The sequence below is a fragment of the Cotesia typhae genome, unplaced genomic scaffold (genome assembly GCF_013202065.1).
Source record: "Cotesia typhae breed Kobodo isofemale line unplaced genomic scaffold, CoteBio_Ctyphae contig_34, whole genome shotgun sequence".
NCBI lineage: Eukaryota > Metazoa > Arthropoda > Insecta > Hymenoptera > Braconidae > Cotesia > Cotesia typhae.
Genome location: NW_027423742.1, coordinates 1,194,205 through 1,219,557, shown reverse-complemented (window position 1 = coordinate 1,219,557; position 25,353 = coordinate 1,194,205). Strand labels below are relative to the sequence as shown.

Sequence of the window (25,353 nt, the reverse complement as noted above, 5' to 3'; positions counted from 1 at the left end):
TATATAGATATTATCGTAACAGATAAATAATTTGCAATAAAAGTCTAGAAATTCGTTAAATAAGTACAAAAAAATTGTCAACTATTAATTGATTTTCAATTATTTATATAAGATAACGAAACAAACCATACCAGTGTTAACTGGTGGAGTGCCAAAATACATTGCTTTGATTTGAGGAGTAACGTTCCACTCTTTCAATGTATTTAATATGGCTACAACATGATTTTCTGCAGTTCCATCAGATATTTTAGGAATACCAAGAAGTTGATTGACATTAGAAGTAGACAATATGATTGCAATTCTATCTACAGTCTCTGAACCAACCAAATCAGCAAGAAGTTTGCCATCCCAATGAACGGTGTAGCGGTCATTAGCTTTGAACTCATCCTTTAAGTGTTCTGCGATAGTTTTTCTATATTTAATACGGGATAGACGAATAGAACTATAGCTCAGATTTAGTGTTTCAATATCTATGCTAATACTGTGATATGCAGCAGCTAAAATAAAAGTAGCATCTCGGTTACTTGTATTTGCTCGATCGAGAGCAGCTGCAAGTTCAGGGGTCACAACTTCAATTTTGGGAGGCTTTTTCTGCTGATTAACTGGAATTTCGAAGTCAGAAACTATTTCTGATTTTTGACTGCAAGACATTGTTTCTGTAGTAGTTATTGATTGGACCCGTGAAAGATTATCACTGCCCAGAATGTGACTACTAGTTGTAGGCTGATTAAGATCTGTAAGTATAATATTTATTGATAAAATTGAGTCAAAGTAGAATTCTAAGTAAGAAATTATATTTATGCTAAAATACAATAATAAATAATAATTAATTATCTATTTCTATAAAAAGTAAAATAAATAATCACCATCAACATCAACATCCATGGTAATTTGATTAATTTCTTCACTTGAAATCGATGTATCAATAAATCCATAACGTTTATTAGATCTTTGAGCTTGCAAAAATAATTTTCTATTATCATCAAGCTTCTGCACTAGATCCGATTGAGCGATATCAAATAATTTTCTAAGCTTTTCTGTAAAAAATCCCTCTCGTTTTTTCTATGTAGGAGATTTTTTTCGATATTGACTTTTTTTTAATTTTAACCGCTCATTAAATAACTTTAAAACTTTTTGCACTGCTTGGGTATGCTTGCAAATTGTAAGTCCAGCTTGCAACCATTTCTCTTCAATTTTATTAATAGCGACAGAAGCACTTTGTTTTAAAGTTATTTTGTATATATCATGCTGATAAAATAACACTGACAAAACATCTTCATTTGTTCGTAATTTTCGCCCAATGATATTTTCTTTAATCTCACCAATCAAGTACTTTTTTATTACCATTATTTTCGATAAAATTATAAAAAACAACTATGAATATACAGAATTGAACTTTAAATTATAATAAATATTCAAGATAAGATTAAGAAAGATAGTTCAGAACAAAGCGGCACAGTGACAAGTGAAGTAAAAACAAATATTTTTTTGGTTATATCGATAAAAAAGAGCACTACTCCTCTAATACACTACTGTTGGTAATTTTCTATTAAATAATGCGACTTGATTTAAATCATGTCAAAAAAAGCGTCTATACAAAACCACAAGTGAAATGGACTAAGGATAATCTCAGAATTACGAAAACGCTTCAGAAAATATCGCTAAAAGCAAAATTTTATAAAAAGTCTGGTAGATCAACCAAAAAGTAGAAAAAAACCTTTAATTTTTTTAGGTTTATCTTTGACTTTGAATATCTTTTAAAAGAGTAGAATAATCGAAAATTTACAAGTGACCTTTTTTGTAGAGCGTCAAATTCTCTACAAGAATAAGCTATAATCTTAGCCGTCCAGCAAGCTACTCGAAAGTTATAAAATTCTAAAGTTTGTAAAAAATTTTGCCTGTGTTATTTAGATAGGAAATAGAAATTCGTAGTGCGAGACCCTTAAATATTAATATTAAGGGCTGTGGCTTTCACATGATTTTTTTTTCATCATTTCCAACAATATTTTCGTTAAATTTAAGAAAAAAAAAATAGTCGATTTTTTTTAATCAGCCTAATCGATATATATATATTTACATACATATATTTATATATATGTATATACATATATACAAATATATACATACATATATAAACTTTTGAACTATATACATTTTCCGACTCAGCTCGACGAGTATAGTCGGAATATAGCAAAATTTTTTGAAAGTTCCGTCATGAGGACCAATGCAATAGTTAGATTTCTATGAAATCTACTAAAACAGACCATTCGGCAGCCAAAATGGAAGTAGATTTCATTTGATTGATAATGATGATAATAATTTCTTATTAATCAAAAGAAATTACAATTTTCAAACCACAACGATAAGTTTTGGATGACGTTTGGTAAAACGAATGCAACAGCAAATTGTAGCATATCATATGTAGCATAGCGGAATAGGCCATAATTTCGAGACTATACATATAAAATGGTACTCAAATTGAAGCTTATTTTAAAAGCTTTCAGATGAGATTTACAGAAATTCGATGAGTTATCCCATTCCAAAGTTAAACGAGTAAGAATGTGACGAAATATCAATTTTTATGATTTTGAAAATTTTAAAATCCTGGCATTTCTAAGTTACTTGACCGATTAAGCTCATCTTCGAACTTGACTTTGGTATTTATCTGTGGAATAAGTATGTTAAGTTTCGTAGAGATCCGTTGTAAATTGGCGACACTATCGTCGTGACAAGCCGCGTTATATCCGATATATATATAAATAAATAAATAAATAAATATATATATATATATATATATATATATATATATATATATATATATATATATATATATGTATGCCTAACGTATACTTTGAAACCTATATTTTGTTCTTTTTAATATATACTGGTAAATATACGCAGATTATTAAAATATGAAAGAAAAATTTTTTTTTTCAAAATTAACCTATATATTTTGAAAAAACTATTTGGGGATGGTACTGGAAGTATATACGATATTAAATTTTACCGCCTTTCCTCAATGTATATCATGATATATTGAGTATTGTCTTTAAAATATATCATGGTATATTTTATAAATCATTCATAAATTAAGGAAATTACTTGAAATATACTTCGGTATAAAACTGTAGTATTTATATTTTGAGGATAATACTTGATCTATACAGGGTGATTCAGAATTAGTGTCCGACCAAGAAAACTTGGATAGAAGAGGCGATTTTAAGCACAATTGCAAGAATAAAATTTTTCGAAATTCTCAATATTTTGGGAGTTATTGAGGATTGAAATAGACCAATCAGAGAGCTCGTTACAGATTTAAAGAAAGAAAAAAAGTACAATAAAATTTACCAAGCGAACTTCATAACGAATGATATTATTGACTTATTTATTTTAAAAATAATATAAGATGTTATTTCTTTTGTTTCGAATAAATAAAAACTTTAATATTTTTATTAGAGAAAATAAAATTATTTCGCGCATTTCCTCGGGCTTACTCGAGTAATACAATTATGGTCTTAAAATTAGTATAGCTGGTTCTCCTGCCTATTGTCATGCAAGTTGTCTTGATGATTGTCCTACGGAGTGTTATGTAGAAAATCTTACTAAGTGTTCTGACGTTCAACAAGTATCTTAATTTCATCTAGTAAATCGGTGGGATTTATGGGAAAAATTATTCTCTACAAAAAAGTGATAACATCATTTTACCGTATCATTAGCCCAAAAAAAAGTTGGAGCTGCGTCTCAGTCGAAAATTGCTATTCACTCCAAAAATTAAGTTTTCATTTATGAAATTCCACAAGTATCTCATAAGTGAGATATATTGCTTGATACCTTCAACACACTCTTTTAGAGAGGGTAATTTGGCTTTTTTGTATATATTTCCAAAATGCTGCTCTAACGCTATTTTTTCTTCCGCCGTCCATCTTTTTCGTACAATTTTTTTCCGTAGAGTCGCTGAAATCAAAAAATTTAGATTTAGTCTAATAAAATAAATTAAATTTTCATAAATGATTGCGGAAGTTTTTTGATTTTATATAAAATATGACTCGCGTTAAATTTCTTATCAATTTGTTTTTTAAATAGTAAATAATTTGATACTATGCTAATCACTATAAAATTGAAATTAAAATAATTTTATTAATCCCTATTGGATTTAAAAAATAAAAAGAAATAAATATCAAAGCTTCAAATTAGAATATTTACAACTCTGAAAGCAAAATTACTTCAAAATAGTATTGAGAAAACTTACATTTACGTTTTTAAATCTGGAAGTTTTAGATTGCTGAACTTCATTGATTTCATCATGATTAGAATCATCATCACTGCCTTCATCATTGTAATCACTACTGTCCGAAGACTCGCTGATTTTTTGTTTCTTGAATGCAGGTTTTTCTTGAAATTTTGATGAATTACCTTCGTTGTCAATTACAGAAGCACCATCTTCAATTTGCTGTTCTTCGTCTGTGCTGTTACTATCTTGCTCATCCTCTTCTCCATCGCTAATATCATCTTCTGGTCCGATTGCTGCTTGCAACAACTTGGATACTTCTGTGATCTCAGTTACAGGTACTGGAACTCGGTAGATGTTTCGATGAATGTCACTACTATGGCCCATAAAATTGGCAAGTTGATCAACTTGACAGTCTTGTAGATTCATTAAAGCTGTGTGTGTTGCAATATGTTTTCTCAACTGTGTTCCTCTCAACGATTTTGGTACTGCAGCTCCACAATCATCTGCAAAGCGTTTCATGAGAGGACAAGCGCGTATATATTTTTTTGCTAAACGATTTTCTCCTGGGACGCTAAAAATATACTCATTATTCACAGATTCGATAGAATCTGGCGCCAAGTTCCGTTCAAAAATTCCATTGTAAACGGAGCGCCAGACTACCGACTGTATTTACTGAAAGCATCACGTTTTTTAGAGGTTGCAAATTTATTTTTAATTCTACGGTCCTTTTTTTCCTTAAATTTGTATTATAACGGTAGTTCATACCTTATTTTCCTGATATTAATTGATTATATCCAATTATAACAATTAATCTGCTTAATATTATTAAATTTAATCAGCACAAACTATAGCAACGCAAAAATTTCGATCCTGACTTTTTTCGATGGGCAAAGTGATCTGCCACAGACTAAATAATTCGAGAATGCATAGTAATCCTCCGATAGATGGGAAACTACAGTTAAAAAAGATATTTCGCAGCTTGGATCTACACTCGCCAGGGTGCACTGGAATTCTTTCTACATAAACTGTAGATTCAACGGGATAGCTCACTAAAGTTAGCACCCCAGAGTTTTTTATTAATTTTTGATTTTTTTATCACGTCGTTAGCTCGTCGTTTGTTCTTTATTGTTTAATATCAACATTTGTTAGTTCTCCATTTATTCATTTTAAAGAAAATTTATTAATAATGTATTTTTAAGTCAGCCCCCTATCGCATTTTTTAATATTTTGGTAGCAATTTGGGTCATTAAACCTCTATTTTTGATTGTTCATGTATATTCAACATTTGTTTCTACTTCACATTGTTTATTTGTTGTTTAATTAACATTTGTAATTAGCTGAATGTATGTATTCTAAATATTCGCACTGCGCATGCGTCAACTTTACGTATATAGACTTTTAGCGCGGTCTTTTTAAAATTATAGTGACAAGCACATCTTATGTGTAAAAAATTAAAAAATCTACAAGTGTAATCTTTTAGGAATCAATTTTCAATTAATTTAAATAATTATAAAAAATTGTTAGACGTCAGCCAATTTCAATATTATTAAGTAAATAAATAAATAACTAATAAATATCTATTTCATTTTGAATTTCTTAAAAAATATAGAATCAACTTTGAATCAATGCATGTATATTTTTTTTTATACTCATCTGTTCCATTTCCATGAATAATACGAACTAGTATCAGAATAAAAAAGAAATAACAAATAACAAAAAATTTTTAATACTTTATTAAAATAAAACTTTTTATAAAATTATTGAAAACTACACGTTGCCTTTTCGTCCTGTAATTTCTATAATGAAATACAACAATAATATACACTTACTCTAATCACTGTCATTATAATTTTAAAAGACCGCGCTAAAAGTCTAAACGTAAAGTTGACGCATGCGCAGTGCAAATATTTTGCATACAAATATTCAGCTAATTAAAAATGTTACTTAAACAACAAATAAACAATGTGAAGTAGGAAAAAATGTTCTATACACATGAGCAATTAAAAACACAGTTTTAATGACCCGTATTACTACCAAAATATTAAAAAATGCGAAAGGGGGTTAACTTAAAGGCATATTATTCATAAATTTTTTTTAAATAAATAAATGGAGAACAAACAAATGTGAATCGTGAACAATAAAGAATAAACGACGAACTAACGATGTAATAAAAAAAAGTTTAAAAATTGAAAAAAAAAACTCTGGGTCGCTAACTTTAGTGAGTTTTAAAAATCAGTGTGATATTTTTAGTCGCTTTTAGATGTCACTACCTACGTTATCAAATCATTCACTGGAGAGCCTTGGTTTAAACCAGGGCCGTACATTTTATATTCATGAATTATTATAATTTCGTTTTTATTTTCACTGTAATTCTAATTTTTTTATTTAATCTTTCATTGATCCGTTATAATATTTAGCCAGAAAAATAGTGGTTGCATAATTTAATTTTTATGCAAATATCCAAATAAGTTTATAAAAATAATTTAGTACGAAACTTATAGCAATTAAATCCACACCATTTTTAGTAAATAATTATATAAATAATAAAATATGATGTGACTTTCTGTATTTTTATTTAAAAATAAAATAAAACACTGTAAGTAACATTTGTTCGAAAAATTCATCATATGTCGATGACACAAGAGTTATCCAACATTTTTAATTTTTTAATTTTTTTTAATCATGTAATTAGTACTACAAAATATTTTAAAAAAATAGCACGTGTAGGTTTTCAAATTTTCTCCAGATATAATTTTTATTTGTAATAATTTTTTTAGTAGAAAAAATTATGAAATTTTTCAGCCGTTGGTTAACTTAATTGTCATCATTTAACGTGTATTCTCAATTCAAATAACGCGGTAATAATATGAACTGACTCCGGACCAATCACATTGCTCTCCAAGTCACTTGATTTGGTATTATTTAGGATTATTTTTATTAATATATTAGTTTATTCAAGAATTGTTTGTTAAAACTATTCTTGGTTATTGTTTTTTTTTGTGTTTTCAGCGTATTGAATAATTTATTTCATTAACTATATTATTTGTGTTAATTATATGATTTGTGATAAATTGTTTTCATGAATAAATTCAATTCATGTAAATAGCTGATCGATTTTTAATCCACCGATTTGGTAGAATGAGGCGCCAAGTTCAGTTCAAAACTAGAAGAACCAAGTATGTGTATACAGCTATGGGAACGGTATTCTTAGGCTACGAAATTTTTTTTACTTTATTGAAATTTTTATTGAAATTTTTATGCGTGAAAAAGATTTTTCAATATAATTTATTCACTTATATATCGATTTTAATTTAATTACAATCTATTATATTGATAAATGTATTTTTAATTGATATAAAATTAATTAGCAGAAACTATAGCGACCCAAATTTTTCGATATCTACAGATTCGGTAGAATCTGGCGCCAAGTTCCGTTCAAAAATTCCGTTGTAAACGGAGCGCCAGACTACCGAATGTGTTTACCGTAAGCAGAACGATATTTTTAGGTTGTAAAATTTTATTAATTCTACAGAACTTTTTTCTCCAATATTACTCTATAATTATACATTATATGTTATATTATCAATATTAATTGATAATGGTCATTGAAAATAATAAATTCTATTTAAAATTAATTAAATTCTGTAGCACAAACTATAGCGACCCAGATTTTTAGATTTTGACTTTTTCTTATGGAGAAAGTGACATGCCACAGACTAAATAATTCGAGAATGTATGGTAACTCTCCACTAGATGGGAGACTACAGTTAAAAAAAAAAGTTATGAGCTTGCGTCGATGCTCACTAGGGCTCGTCAATGTTACTCTAACACAAACTGTAGTTAGAAAGTTCGAAATCGAAAATAAAAGAAATAGTAACAATCATCACCAATATTATAAAAATCATGGAAATTTATTTTACGATTTTATAAAATATAAATATTATGATTGATAATTTGTCTATCAATCTAAACCAAAGGATATACTTGATGGAATTTTATTAATGCTTATTAGTTACTCTACGAGAAATAAAAGTTTAACGTGATTTTATTGTTACAATTGTTTGTGCACTAATTTTCCGCGGTAAAAGTACATAATTTGAATTGAAAATTTTTTCAATCACATAAAATGTTAAAATTTTTTTTTTTAAATAAAATCTCTAGAATTTACTATCTATCAACTTTACATATGAATTTTTTTAAATTAAGTATTATTTATTAACTAGAGTCAATATCTACAAGAGCTCACATTGTTTGGGTTTAGTTTCTATGTAATAGTCAGCTGATCATTGCCTAAGTAATTCTGGTCGAGTGTTTTACAGATATAGGTGGCACTGCTATACTGCGACCGAACTGCGCGGACATTCAAAATGACAATATTCTGTACATAATGCTTACATTCATTGACTTTGATGAATCGTATTATTTACTAACAACATAATTATGATAATAATAATATGTAATTAAAATAATCATGCTAATAATAACAATAAAAATAAAGATAATACTGATAGTTATTATAATGATAACAATAGATTGATGTTAAAAATAATTGCATTCATAATATTGAACAATACGATTATTTTATTAAATTATTAAGGATTGTGGTATTAAATCGAAATTCACAATTTCCTAAATTACAAAAAATATAAAAAATTTTTCCTACTATTTTATAAAATATAAATATTATGATTGATAATTCAAGTCTATCAATCTCATTCAAAAGATATACGCGACTAATTTTCATGAAATATTATCGATGCTACTAGTTTCTTTACGGAAAATAAAAGTTTAATTTATTTTTATAATAATTTTATGAACATTTCATATCCGTGGGAAAAGTACAAACTTTAAATTAAGAATTTAAAAAAATTTCTTATGAATACAAAAAAATTTACAGAGTAAACTACTAACTAAACTATCCAACAACCTTCTATGTGTATGTTGTTAAACATATTGTTCTAATTTAATTTAATTTATTAACCAGACCAAATAGATAATACGCTAAACATTGTTTGAGTTTTACTTTCTTCGGATATACCAGCTGTTCAGGATCTCGAGAATTGTCATTAAGCAGTGTGTACATTCTATGATCTTTTGGTCATTTCCTGTAGGTGGCATTGTTATTCGATTGAGCGGGTTTCAAATAATCATAATTTTTAGATAATTCGTATTTTAATTATGCGTTTGATGCATTGTCTTATTTACTAGCAATAATATCATAATAATAATAAATGATAATTTAGGAGCTGATTTTTAAAATGGTATTAAAGTAAAATTTCAATTATTTGAAAGAGCTTTCGTTGTAAGAGAACAATTTCCATTATGCTTGAGTTATGCAGTAACTATTGACAAGAGTCAAGGTTTAAGTTTAAAAAATGCCATCATTGAAGCAGGGAACACCATTTTTAATGTTGGTCAAATATATGTAGCCCTATCTCGTGTAACAGAGTTACGTGGACTACATTTAATCAATTTTGATCCTCATTCCGTTAAAGCAAGCTCTTGAGCAATTAAAGAATATAATCGTTTAAGAAAAATTTATAGGTCTGATTTACCTACCATACCAATTCCTGATACACGTTGGCAAAATGTATGGGACATGATTTGGGCAGTTGAAGAACATTCTATTCAAATTGAACTCAAAAATGCGAAAAAAGCTTCTCTTAGTTTATTAGATTGTCGAGGTATCGAAAACTGTGATAACGTTTCCGATGGTCTTAATTCAATTATTGAATGTATGTTTAATAATACAATAATTAGGACATTATTAATCAATCATGGCCTAAAGTATCAATCTGTCAACAATAAACTTAGTAATTTATTTAGCAAATATAATAATCGCGAATTACTTCTAAAGTCCAGTGACATTAAAGAGTCATTAATAGAGCAGCCTTATTCTATGACAAATAACGATCCTGTATCAGTATTTCTTCAAATTTGTAATGATAATTGTGATATTAGAAATTTAGTACAATTTAAATTAGAAATTAATGATCGATGCAAAACATGCAATTATTCTAATTCTTACAGTATACTAGAAAATGTATTACATGTTTCAATATATGATGAGAAAAAAATATTTGAACTACAAGAATTAATTGATTCATCATTTGGATATTGGTTTACTAATTTCAAATTTTGTGAAAATTGTATAGAAGTCAAAGAAACGCTAACAAAAATTTCATTAAATTCCATGCAACAGATATTACTTGTGAAGTTACATATGTCCATCAAAGGAAAAAATAAATTAATAAATAGGAAAAAAAGGTTTATAAAATCGGTACCCAAAGCAAAAATATCAATATGTAATACAAACTATGCAATTGTAAGTGCTATATTTAACTCTTTAAAAGATGGTCATTTTGAAAATCATCATGTTGCGATCCTTAAACATAATTTATCATGGATCCAAATAGATGATGAGACTGTACAATCAGTAAGATGGCCTGCGAATTCTAAAAGTGGTTACGTATTTTTCTTACAAAAGAAGTAAATTGAAAACTTGAGGTACACCGAAAGAAAGAAAGTCTTAAGTCAAGCGTAAATTTTCTTAAATCAAAAAAATCTTAAGGAAGATTGAAAATTTCTTGAATGAAGTTAATTTTTTTTAAGCCAAGAAAATTCCTTCTTGCTCCAAAATAACTTCGGTCTTCCTTATAATTTTCTTAGTTCAAGAAATTTTCTTTTTCTATGTATATATGACATCTTAATACTTAAAATATATTAACTTATCTTGAACTTAACAAGAAATTAAATAAAATAACTACTACTAACTTCTTTTAAAGTTAAAAAAAAATACTTAAGTAAATGAGCACAAACAACAAAACAAAAATCTTTAAAATTATAATACTAAATAAAAAAAAAATAATCCACAGATTCGGTAGAATCTGGCACCAAGTTCCGTTCAAAAATTTCGTTGTAAACGGAGCGTCAGACTACCGACTGTGTTTACTGTAAGCATGACGTTTTTCTGAGGTTGCAAATTTTATTTTAAATTCTACGTTCTTTCTTTTTCTTAAATTTCTATTATAACAGTAGTTCATACCTTTTTTTCCTAATATTAATTAATTGAAAAAATATGAAAAAATTGTTTAGTTCTATGAATCAGAATTATTTCGGTTCAGACAGCGTTGAATATAACTGCTTAAATTTTGTCCCTATTATAATTTTTTATTCAGATATCTCTGCATAGGAACACTTTTTAACAAGAAATCTAATTTCTAATGTTTCATATTTTCGATAACAATAATACTAATTATAATACTAAAAGTAATAATATCGGTAATAATAAATTGATGTTAAAAATGAAAGCAATAATAATATTTATCATTATCATTATTATTACTAAAATAATTGTTTGTTATTTTCATTGAATTAATGTGTATTGAAGTATTGCAGTATTAAATCTAAATTAAAATTTTTTCTTATTAAGAAAATGTCAAAATTCTCTTTGTATATATAAGAAATGTATAATTTCCATCGATAATTTAGGTTATCGATTTAAACCGGAGGCGTTGACGCGGATTAGTCAGTTTAAATATTTTAATACCACTAGCTAATATGAGAAAAAAAAACGTTAATTTCTTTTATCAGAATTTGAGCTGTAAAATCAAAGAAGGAACGACTTTTTTTATGATTATAGCTTTGCCTGAAAAAATTCATTTATTTATGAATTTTTAATATTGCGCGGGAAAAGTTTACGTTTGAAATTAAAAATGTAAAAGTATCTTATGAAACAAAAAATTTTATAGAACAAATTATCATACAACCTTCCATGTTTATGTTTGAAACATATTTTTTTAATTAAATTTTATTTGTTAATCAGTTTAAACACACAAACATTGTATGAGTTATACTTTCTTCGGATAAATCAGATGTTCAGTGTCTGGGGAATTCTCATTAAAAAATGTGAACATTCTGTGATCTTATGGTTATTGCCTGTAGGTGGCACTGTCATCCAATTGAGCGGGTTTCAAATAATCTTAATCTCTTGATAATACGCAACATGACTATGCGTTTGATATATTGCGTCATTTACTAACAACAATATCATAATAACAATAAATAATATTGGTAACCATAATAAAAATAACAATAATAGTAATTATAATACTGAAAGTATTAATATCGGTAATAATAAATTGATGTTAAAAATGAAAGCAATAATAATGTTTATCATTATCATTATTATTACTAAAATTATTGTTGTTATTAATAAATCCGAATAAAAACAGTTTCACTGTAAAAAATTGCGCCAAGTCCACGTTCATAAAACTCATCTCAATAACATTAGCACTTTACAAAAAAAAATAAGACTCGTTTCAAAAATTTTCATTCTTTACAAAAAGATGTGAAATCCGAACAAAAACAGTTTCACTGTAAAAAAATTGCGCCAAGTCCACGTTCATAAAACTCATCTCAATAACGTTTGCACTTTACAAAAAAAATAAGACTCAATATAATAATTGTCATTCTCTACAAAAAAAAGTGAAATACAAAAAAATACCAAGAAACTGTTGTTATGTCCGCCCGAAAATTTTTCTTTTTATTTAAAATTCCCGCTTTAGTTAGAAGACCCACCTATGCGCGAAAACCACCTTAAAATTAATATCGTTGCGACTGCCGACTGACCGATGAGGATTTCTGCAAGCTAAGCAGCGGGAACTTTCAAAAGAGGCGGCAACCACCGCCCAACGTCTTTTCACTAATTCAATTCAAGTATCTTTGTTAACTGGCCCACGTTCGTAGAGGCTTTTGGTTTAATTTGCACGGCACTTAGATCAAGCGGGTCCCCGTTAATACGGCGAACGTGATAAAACTAAATTAAGGTCTTTTAATTAATTTGCACTGCACTTAGTTAAAGCGGGCCGCCGTCTGTAAGGGCTTTTGTTCTAATTTGCGCCGCACTTAGTTCAAGCGGGTCTCGGTCATCCGGCAGACGTAAAATAGATAAATTCGTTAATATAAGGGATTAACCGTTTAATTTGCTCCGCATTTACATCGGTTCGAATCCATTAAGTTTAATTATTATTCGGTCAGTTACGCACTTTTTCCTGCGGGAAACTGGAAAGACGTTAACCGAAAATTAAAGCGTAAAATTTAAATAATTAGTTCATAAGTGCTAAATAAAATTATCGTGAAAGTGTAACATCCCGGTTGCTGCTGTTCTAATAAACACAAACTACACGAATCTCGAGTCGTTCTTTACTGAGAAAGCAACCCTTAATCATCCATTCCTGGCCCTCAAATTCAACATCCAGACTCGAGAGCGCTTCCAGCTGCCCTTCGAGGCCCGGATCAGTAAGGAACAAGCCATCTAAAGGTAAGGGAAAATTAATCTATTAAATCTAAGAAAATCAAATCTCTACAAAAATTCTCAGTCTCTTCAAAAGGCGTGGTATTTCGTCTCTCGAAAGCTCCCACAACAAATAATTTAACAACGAGAATAAAAACCCCTCGATGTGTATTCTTAAAAGTTAGTCAGATCCTCCACCGTAACTTCGCTACCGCATTTTTAACGCCTACGGACATAACATAAGAAAACTGGTGGCAGCGGTGGGATTTCGAACACGAAATTTCTATCGTTCTCTTTGAAAAACTGAGGAATTTTTAAAATAATTTTTAAATTTCTCTAAATTTTAAAATTTTTACTTTCGGAAATATTTTTGCGCTATTTTCTATTTGCGATTTTTCTAAATTTTTCAAAACCAATATAAAAACATATTCCTCTTGAAATATCTCTAGCATTTCCTAAAACAAAATTTTTTTTTTATTAGCAAGTTGTCAATTTCGAAATCATCAAATATAATTTATAAATACCTCGGATCAAATTTTATAAATTTATTTTTAACATTCGCTGATCTCGGGGTTTCCGTATAACAATTGATCGCGTTGGCGACTCCGTGATACGATACCCGCGAGTTCGTTTCAGCTCGAGACTCTCGTCAGCAAGTTTATTAATATCCTGAAAATAAAAGTCCAAGCATTATTACAATTATATCAATAAATTGCCATCAGCAATTTTAATTAAATAAATACAATTTTTTTTTTTTATTTTAAAATATCTCGCTTCTTTTGCAAAAAAAAAAATATATTCGAGTATTATAAAGTCTGATTTCGTTTTCTAATCTTATAGATCACTTTCTTTTGTCCAAGTGGCAATTATTTAGACGCGGGCGTCTTATAATTTGCTACAGCCGATATTCGAAAACGCGCCGTACAGTTGGCGATTCTCGTTATCTGCACCGGGACTCACCTAAGCCGATTTATAACATCTGGAGGAAAATTCTAACGATTTATAGTCGAGACATTTCAAAATTGAATTGTGCAAAAAAAAAAAAAAAAAAAAAAAATAGTTTTTCTTGTACGTAGAAATTTTTTTGTTATTATAGAATTCTGTAAACAATAACTTTAACGAGGTTAATTAGTTTTCCCCCAAGTTTTTATTTATTTGCTGACCAGAGTACTCTTATGGGAAAAAGAGGTAAGCGCACTGGATTAAATTACCAGTTACGGAAAATTCACGCAGAGTACACATCTGGCAAAGTTTACCATCGCCCATTGATTGAATGGAACTATTGGGAAGAAAACCCAGTTCCTAGACGTACTCTAGACCAATTCCGTATAAGCACTACCCGACCCCATATAAAAATAATCGAAGATACTGTCGATTCAGTCGGACACTTTATTCCCATCGCGGCTATCGAACGAATCCGGAAAAATCAACTATCGGTAATCGATAACGCGACCAAAGATTCCCATCTGAACCCGTGGGGGGGCGTATTAAAATTAGACGAATCCTTTGAAAACCCATTAACCACTTCAATTTCCAAAAAAAAAAAAAAAAAAAAAAAAAAACAGGATAATTGATCCCTATAACATTTTCAAAGTAAACATGGCCGAACCGCGACCATTCCGGTTAGAAACCTCGTTGGCGGATGAGAAGATCGAACCGCATCACCTCTCCTTGGCTAAGGAGATGTTCGAGGCCCTTCCATATTTTAACGGAGAAGGAGCTAACGCGATCAGAGACTTCGAAGTCTTCGAAGGAATAGTTCGGAACTGGCTAACGGTCATACCATTAGATCATCAACAGCATTTCGCACATCGTCTCACTCAGAGAATTCACGGAAGAGCTCGCCGCATGATAGAACACACGGACCTCACCACCGTCGAAGACATTCTTCGTAAACTAGCTACGAAATTAAAGAAGGGAGATCCATATCTCCTCTGGCAGAAGAAGTTAGCCTCAGCGTCCCCAGAGGAAGGCGAGAACATCGAGGATTTTTATTATCGATTAAGAGACATCTTACAAGGCATCAGCGACACTGCTCCGGAGGCCGATCGAGAGGTCGTCCGAAGGACTTTCGAACTATCAGCCGCTCACTCCTTATACGAGTATCTCCCGGACTTCCTGAAATGTCTGTGTAAAATTCCAAAATCAAAAACTCTTGATGAAATATTTAAGGCCGTCGAATCTGAATCATATCGATTTCCCAAACGCCGACATTCAGCTTACGACGAACCATCTCGGGCTAGAATCTTACCACCACGATCAGATCATTTTGGAAAATCAGGCCCAGGTCAGCACCGATCACAACCGTCAAGAGGACCCAGATACGATGACCAAGGCAATTATCTCAACCGGGGCAGGGTTTTAGCTTACCAAGAAGCAAATCTAGCTCCCTGTGATGACTACTATTACTACGATACCTACCCGGATAACGCTTACGAGAGCCCACTAATTACATCGACACTACCATATGCCCAAGAGCACGGTGCGCAGGGTCACCCTCGACTAAATTATTCCTATCAGTCCGGAATTCCTACAGGATATACATCGAATCCAGCCTTCCTTCCTCAAGTCGGACATACGCCGAAAATGGTGCATTTCGAACTGGATCTAAACCCTGAAGAGGAAAAGCTACGTCATAAAACCGACCCTAATATCGTTTGTAATTGTCCATTTTGTCCTAAAGGAGAGTTTAGAGGACTTCAGTCGGTTCCTTTAAACGAACGGGGCGCCCGTCAACCAGAGGCAATGCCGGGTGCGCCCTTCCAGCCTCCTCGTGGTCCAATGCCTTATCCAATAAGACCCTACAACTCCCAATACCGAACCTACCCACGGCCGATCCTTCAAAATACCAATCACTCCTACCCCTCTCACCAGATTCCAGCTACTCAAACAACTCCTCAGGAAATCTTGAATCCAAACCTACAGTTGAATACGACCCTTCCTCCGCAAAACCTTTCCTCCCTTCCTCAAAATTCAACTCCGCCTCGAACTCAAGCTCAGGCGATACCAGCGAAAGATCTGTAAATCCAACACCCCATGCTACTTGTCTGGCCACGGGAATGGGCCCCATTATCAAAATAGTCAATCAAGAACTTAAAAATGGAAGAACGATGACCCTTCTAGACACAGGCTCAGATTATAACCTCATCTGTATACCGGCACTTCTCGACACTGCGCTCTGTCATAAAGTAAATAATGGAAGCATAGGAGGTATAGGTCAAAGCAGCATGCCAATCAAAGCAAAAATCACATTACAAACATTAGGAACCGAAATAACATTCCACATCGTACCAAATCCCCCAGGAGGTTACAATGCCATCTTAGATAACGAATTCTTTAAAAAGGAGCAAGCTAACATCTCATTTTACTGGAACACACTTGTGCTCCGTAAACGGCCTATAAAACCTATACCTATTATCATGCCTAGGGAATATCCAGAAAAACGAGTACTGGCATTAGGAATAGGCCCAAAGGTCAACCTATCCTGCAACTCACTCCTTGGCGATTATCAACGGTTTTTAATCGATACAGGGGGGGACGTTTCACTGATCAATTTATCAGCCCTTAAACCTACCACACCTATAAACGCAGGAAATTCGATACAATTGAGAGGACTCAATGGTTGGCCTTTAAAAACCAAAGGCACAGTCGATCTCAAGGTTTTAGGTTTAACAGTCATATTTCAAGTGTGTGAAGAGGATTTACCTTTCCCTGGAATCGGTATTTTAGGAAACGATTTTCTAAAACGAGAAAAAGCTGAAATATCTTACCATCAGCAATCTCTGAGTCTCATATCTTATCCGTCGAAAACAATTCATTTCAGTCTCGAAACTCAGCAATCCTCGAGGTACACCATACCTCCTCGAATGAAGATGACAATCTCGATCCCGATCGGAAACCCGGAAATAACCGAAGGATACCTGCCAAGAATACCTCTGCCTCAGGGAGTACTTTTAGGCGAAGCACTTGTGACAGTCGAAGACAAATTCGCTATGTGCATGGTAACCAACGTCACCAACGAGGCCCAAGAATTAGACATCCCACCTCAGACGCTCGAGGAATTCGAATTCGACCATTCAGACTCAGAGGGGGACGAACTCAACGGACCCGAATCATGCAAGTCCTCAAAAATAACAGATCCAAAATCCAGAATCGCCTACATCATGGATAAAGTAAAACTGAATCACCTATCAGAACAGGAAAAAGAAACAGTTAAAAATCTAATTCGTAATAATCACGATATTTTTCATATTCCTGGAGATAAATTAGGATGTTCCAAAAATTTTTCTTGTAGAATCGAAACGACTTCAGATATGCCTATCAGAATTAAACAATACCGATTTCCTCCCGAACAGCGAGAAGAAATAGCAAAGCAAATCGCGAACCTCGAAAAACAAGGGATAATAAGACGATCCAATTCTCCCTACAATTCACCGCTTTGGATAGTCCCGAAGAAATCCACTGATCCTCATGTAAAGAAATGGAGACTGGTCATTGATTATAGACAACTGAATAAAATCAGCAGGGGGGATGCATATCCACTTCCGCTTATTATAGACATCTTAGACCAATTGTCAGGAGCCAAAATCTTCAGTGTATTCGATCTGGCCAGCGGATTCCACCAAATACCGATGGACCCAAGAGACGCTCATAAAACAGCATTCTCCACACCAGACGGGCATTGGGAATACTGCTGTATGCCTTTTGGTTTCGAAAATGCTCCAGCTCAATTCCAAAGGATGATGGATTCAACATTCAGTGGACTTAAAGGAGTAGAACTGTTCGTTTATATTGATGATCTCGTCAGCTACGCGAAAACGCTCCCCGAACACGAAGCAAGGGTACAGAGACTATTCAATCGTTTAAGAGAAGCCGGATTAACCCTCCAACCAGAAAAATGTCAATTTTTCTGCCCCGAAGTAGAATATTTAGGGCATATAATAACAAAAGAAGGAATAAAACCGGATCCTAAAAAGATAGACTCCCTTAAAAATGCCTCAATTCCTCGTAATCATACTGAAGCTCGCAAATTTATAGGTTTAGCTAATTATTATCGCCGTTTCACCCAGAACTTTGCCGAAAGGGCAAAACCCATTACGGATATAACACGTAAAACTAAACCATTCGTCTGGACGACAGAATCACAAAAAGCTTTTGACGATATTAAAAATGCCCTTTGTGAGGACTCCTTTTTACAATACCCAGACTTTAATCAACAATTCATCCTGGCGACCAGCGCTTCAGATACCGGGATTTCGGGAATTCTGAACCAAAAGACCCCTTCTTCACAGGAATCTACCGCGTCAAGCCTAGAATCCGAGGAAAAGATCGTCGCCTGCGTCTCCCGTGTCTTCCACGATACCGAAACTCGATATACTGAAATGGAAAAACAAAGTCTAGCCTTCATTTATGCCATACAGCAATTTAGGGCATACCTTTACGGAAAAAGATTCATCCTTATTAACAGCAGCCCGTGCGTAGCCTGGTTAATGGACAGCATAACAGTCACCGAAAGGATGGCAAAATGGAGGTCAAAAATTAACGAATACAAATTCAACGTTATTGTTTGACACAAAATCACGGAACAATATGCCGAGGGACTCTCCTATAATCCCAAAGGTCGTTCATTTCCAGAACATGAAACGGAAGCCGATCCTCTCGCGCTTCCCTTCTCGGTTAATGAGAACAAAAGACTAACATCTAAAATAACCGATGACCAAGCCATCAATGCTGTGAGGAGACCAGGACGCCCACCTGGAACTAAAAACAAACCAAGAATTAAAAGCGCACCTGAAATTCGGGATACCATAGCTTCTAGATTACGAGTGCGTGCACAGGGAACGACGCGAGTACCCCCGAAACAGAACTATAAGGAATTGGAGTCCAGCCACGTCGAAGATGATGTTGATAAAACCCAAGAGGGGGACGACGAGGTCTTTAAAATCCATCCGAACGTCGAAGAATCGGCGCTAGACAAGGGACAAGAGGGGGACGACGAATCAGAAAAAGATCAAGAAACACTTGCCGCTCCAAAGCTCCGTAGGAAAACTCAAGAACTCGTTAAAATGTTCGACGAAATGTTAAAAAAACGTCCTATTTCCCAATCCAGCTATCGAACAAAAGCTCTCGACGGGTCAGTATACCCCTCGCGAACGAGCGGGCCTAAAGGTAACAAGTTCAAGCGTCGCAAAACAAATCCGCGAATCCCTGAGTGAACTTCCTTCACTTCAAACTGAATCCGATGGCACCATCGAAGAATTTTTGAAAGATAATAAAGATATCTCGGAGCACGTAACCAGCAGCGAGATCAGCCCTGAAGAAGATGAAGTACCTACAATAGTCGATCCAGGATCCCCGGACTTAAACCAGGCTCCTACGAACGCTGAAGCTAGTGCCACTTCAACTTCTCCGAATGAAAAACAAGGCTCCAAAATTACTGACTACTTCAGGAGCATGAGAGGATCTCTCACTCCCTTATATGCTCGAATTTTAGTTCCAGATAATCTATCAGCCATGGGAATACGGTATGACCACGAAGCACGAGACATCATCGATACTCTAGACAAACCCCGGCCCTCAACTAGCCAGACACTCGACTTCGAAAATTTCCCAGTCGGAAGCTCGACGCGAAGAGAAACTGCTCCACATACGGCTGAACAACGATCAATTTCTCCGCCAAGCCTAAAAGAAGGCTATAAAAATTCCGAATCTCAAAGGGCATCGGAATCTATAATACTCGATAAGGAATCAAAATCATCAGAAGGCTCAAGCAAAAGATCCGACGTAACCAAAAATCCTTCTCCGCCAATAAATAACGGCGAACAAAGCTCGAGAAGAATTCAACGAACCTTTCCTCCAATTTCAATACGGGATCCCCCTACCTATGAGCAAATAGAGGACATGATGCGAGAAAAGTACTACCGAACAGATAATCTCTCCTCATCAAGTTCAGAAAAACCTCCAGCGAGTCAAGAAATTAACGTAAAGTTCGAAGTCAGTCGCGACGGCCTTACCTATGTGCGAGATCATCTGGTACACTTCTTGGCTGCCGATTGTGAAATAGTCAAACCCGTATCTCGGCTGCTCCGAGACCTTGAGTTTATTAACGGCCCCGACCTAATAGCTGCCCATCCTAAAAAAGGGAAGGTTCTAATTACTCGGATAGGAAGATGTAAAATTTTTACAGTCATCGTAAAAGATCATCATTTCGAAAAAACGACACCAATCGACCTAATTGAAGGGCTACGTAACCTCCGCGCAACGATGTACGATTATCAAATTCATTCCTTTCGTTGCGCAAAGTAGGGGGACGAATTCGATGATTTGGATATCAGAAAATATTTAAGCCAAGAACTGAGGGACTGTCCTGCAGTCATAACATTGTGCGAAGGAAACGTCGAGGTCCCTGAAGAACCTAAAAGGACCGACATCATCAAAGAAAATCACAGCAGCCTTGTGGGTGGGCATAAAGGTGTTGTAAAAACTTACTGGCGAATCAGAGAAAGATTCTATTGGCCTGGAATGAAACAACAGATTTATCAATTTATCCAGCGATGCGAAGTCTGCCAGAGGAACAAACTAACACGAATAAAAACCAGGCAACCCATGAACATCACAGATACTCCTCTAGAACCGTTCGAAAAGATAAGCATTGATACTGTAGGGCCATTATCAATGACCCCTGATGGAAACGTGCATATCCTCACTATCCAGGACAATTATTCCAAGGCAGCAGCCGCAGTACCAATTCCTGACATTCGGGCAGCAACAGTGGCAGACGCCCTCTTAAATTATTACATCGCAATCTATGGGTACCCTCGGATAATACTTTCAGATAAGGGCACCTCATTCACCAGTAAGCTTATTCAACAACTAGCCAAAACCTTAAAAATCCAAAGATTGACCACCTCCTCCTATTATCCCCAGGGAAATGCATCCCTTGAACGCTCCCATCAACCTTTAGTTGACTACCTGAGAGCCTACGTAGATAAATTCCAAGACTGGGACAGATTCGTACCTCTCGCGATGCTAAATTATAATACCACCGTGCATACCGCGACTAAATTCACACCATACGAACTTTTATTCGGGCGAAAAGCGAAAACACCGACGCAATACCCAAGCTTTGATAAAATCGAAACCTATAGTGACTACGTAGCCGATCTAATTAGCCGGTTATCGGAAATCCAACGAATAGCCGCGGAAAACTTGATAAAAGCCAAACATGATTCTAAAGAAAGATTTGATAAACATATCCATCCGGTAAATTTTCACGTAGGAGACACGGTATGGGCCCTAAAAGAGCCCCGTAAAAATAAATTAGACCATTACTATACCGGTCCTTACAAAATCGTCGAAATTAATGACTTCGGAAACCTTATTATAGAAAAAGACAACGGAAAGAGGAAAACCTTAAATCCGAATAAAGCCAAGCTTTCTAGTATCGAACAAAAATCTAAAATCAAATCTAAAGAACTCTGTTAAAGGCTTTACCGATATGAAGACGCTCTTGATCCTTCTCATTCTTGGGAGTGGATGCATGTGAGAAGACAATCCAGGAGAGGGATATCAACAACCCAAGGGTAAAGTCACCATAAAAACCCTACCTTCAAACCCTGGACTACTACTCGACCCATTCAAAAGGATCCACCTGGTCGAAGAAGAATGGAAGATCATTAGCTCCATCAACATCCGGAAGCTAATCGAAATAGAACCGTACAACAATCACCAGTACGAAACCACAATAAATCACTGCGAAAGATATTTTATGAAACAAGATTGCTACCTATACCTCAGGATACAAGTATTCAGAGAAACCTACGGCGAAGTACAAGATGCAATCCACCGATTAAGCCAATTACTCGAAGAAACACAAGAAAAAACCGAGGAATCTCGCATCCGAACCCGAAGGGGACCTTGGTTTGGATTCGTAGGAAGTATGGCCCGCAAGTTATTTGGAACCATGGACTACGACGATAATGAGCATATCAACAAAGAATTAAACAAGCTCTACCAGGACAATCGAGAATTGGTACAACTGACGCAAAACAACACACATATCATTCGCAGTGAGATCAATCAAATCCTTCGACACGAGAATAACATATCCAAGAGAATCGAGACACTGAGCCAGGAAGCCGATAAGATGCAGCACTCTATGACCATGGAGCTCAGGAACATCAGGCGTATTCACATGTTCTGCCTAATAGGAAACGAAGCAGTTCAAGTACTCACTCATCAGCTAAGAGCCCTAAATGACGCCGAAAGAGCAATTGAAGAAGCGCAATTAGGCAGAGCATCATACATGAGCATCTCCGCTAAACAGCTTCATCAAGCCACACTCGACATGATGGCAAAACATCCGCATCTTAACCCGCCTCAGCCTCTCGACCGTATGGACATCCCTGCTTTAGTACGGGTATGCAAAATAGAAACAGGCAGAGCAAACGGTCACTTCTTAATAATCATCACTGTACCCTTGCTCAGTAAAATGCCTTGGCTTAGCTACGAACTAAAGCCTTTACCGAAACCGGAGTTCCTGGGAGACAAACTATCAACGCTCACGATCTTACCGTCAAGTAAATATTTATTTACTGATCTGGACCACAAAAATTACTTCCTCAATGGCGTCGAATTTATAAAAAATTGCAAGCCTATACAACAGGACCTAGTTTGCCCACCAGACACTCCAATTAAATCAACGACCGAAAATCCACAACTAGACTGCGAGATGAAAATGCTGATGGATCCGAAAGAAATCATACTTCGAAGCTGCAACGTACGAATTATACCCAAATGTGTATTGACGTGGAGCAAGATCAACGCAAAGAACACATGGGCATACTCCACATGCAAAACTGAAAAACTAGTGTGGTCATGCAAAAACCAACCTATGCAAACCACAACCATTAATGGTACCGGCATCATTCAATTGGAACCTGGCTGCAGGGTAAAATGTAACGAATTTTCATTCCATGGTCTTAGCCAAGACATCACGGAAATCGAATACATAATTCCCCAGATTAACCTGACCCTGGAAACCTTAAATTCAAGTCTAGCAGTCCAGACTCCAAATCTGCTACTAAAGGACAGCAAAGATGCAACAGCAATCACAGATGAATTCGCGCCTTGGGGTCAAGGATTGTCCGAAAACGAAGCGAAGATGTCTCTAATTGCACTAGACCACCAAGAAGACAACTTACACAGGAAATTAGCAGTTGGTTCAGCAATCAGAATTCTAGGAATAATCCTCACCGTCGGTGCAGTTTGCTGCTGGAGAATTTTCCCTGGCTACCTACTGGCATGGAGGAAGACCTGGAAAAAAGAAAAGGAACCAGTAAAAGGCCCTACTACAGAATTAAATGAAATTATATATACCATCAAGACGCCAGCACCAGAGAAAAGACAGCCACCAGTCTGCCCATCACCCACAATTCAAGCGAGCACTTCAACTTCATCCAAGGACATCTCTACGGACACCGAAGAATTTTCGAAGTCAGGAGTACAACCTTTCCAACTCAGCAAATTCCAGTCTCCGTGAAGAACAGCAGCAGCTCACAATAAATATCGTGGATAAGTCAATAATATATTAGTTACTATAAGGAAGAGCAGGTGATTCGTCCTTGGCAAAAGGTATATTAATAAAAAAAAAAAACCCAAAGACCAGTCACCCGCTAATATAAAAATTTAAGTCATTTAAGACGCGAAATAGAAAAAAAAAAAGAGGAAAATTGGGATTTTGAGATTTCTGTACAAGCATTAATTAATACAAATTTTACCTACTTACGTAAATCGCCAAACACTAGAAATAATCCTTTTTCAAATTTTTTTATATACAATTAGATCCCGATTTCTTTTTCTAATTATCGAAAAGGTCGTCACCTTCAGAAAAGTCACCACTGAAAACAGATCTTGACAATCGCTGAATACCCAGCCGTTATACAGAAACAGCAACAAACCCTCGATATATAATGGTCACCTATGGGAAAGAGGGAACAGTAAGTTGATGCTAATAACTTTCAAAGAATAAAATCAACTATAAATAATTACCTTTTATCACCATACTTACCTGGCAATCTAATAGGTAATTAAATCACAGAGGATTCAGAACGTTATTTTTACATAAAGATTTCTCCGAAAACTACTGTGTATCAGGAATGAAATAATTTCACAAAAAAAAAAAAAAAAAAAAACGCTCTGAAGCTGTTGCACTTCTTACACCGTTCCAACAATAATCCCAGAATCACAGTGAAAAAGATCAGCTTTTACCACAAAACCGCTAAACCACAAAAGTAAGATTTTTAATTTTTTTTTCCTCTTCTTAAACAAGCTAATAAAAGCGATGTACAGATATCTCGAAGGCGAAATAACAAAAAATTTTTTTTTATTTTTAATCGCAGCTACGTCAATACCAGGAGCGAAAATTTTGAGCATTTCCGCTCTTGAGGGGACGAGATAGAGCAACACTTAAATCAAAATTTTTCTAATTAAACTGAATTTTTATAATTTTTTTTATCAGCGTAAATCCTATCACTCGCACTGTATACTATAAGATAAATATTTTTCTTGACAAATGCCACACCTCAAATGAATGAGAGAGTAAAATTTCGCTTACGCGGCGAAAATTACATACATCGCACAAATACAAAAAAAAAAAAATAAACTCGAAAATTTAATTACTAATAGAACAAGTTGCTTTAAAAAAATTTTTTTTTAAATTATAGGGAAACTCCTATATGAAGCAGCTCTCATTAAATAAAAAAAAAACTTATTTACTATTATGCATTCGATTTAATCTAAAATTAATGTTAATAATCATATCTAATTC

The 25,353-nt window shown here is 34.0% G+C and overlaps 1 protein-coding gene and 1 long non-coding RNA gene across 2 annotated transcripts in view; both read right to left on the bottom strand.

Annotated features, from left to right (window-relative positions):
- LOC141526507 (uncharacterized) overlaps window positions 1-25,353 on the bottom strand; it is a 1,028,588-nt gene that overhangs the window by 231,160 nt on the left and 772,075 nt on the right. The window lies entirely within an intron of this gene.
- Window positions 13,906-24,057, bottom strand: LOC141526523 (uncharacterized). The gene is made up of 3 exons (XR_012479039.1): window positions 23,729-24,057; window positions 14,051-14,195; window positions 13,906-13,981 (listed from the first exon to the last, which is right to left on the bottom strand). It is a non-coding gene; the product is annotated as an uncharacterized LOC141526523 (long non-coding RNA).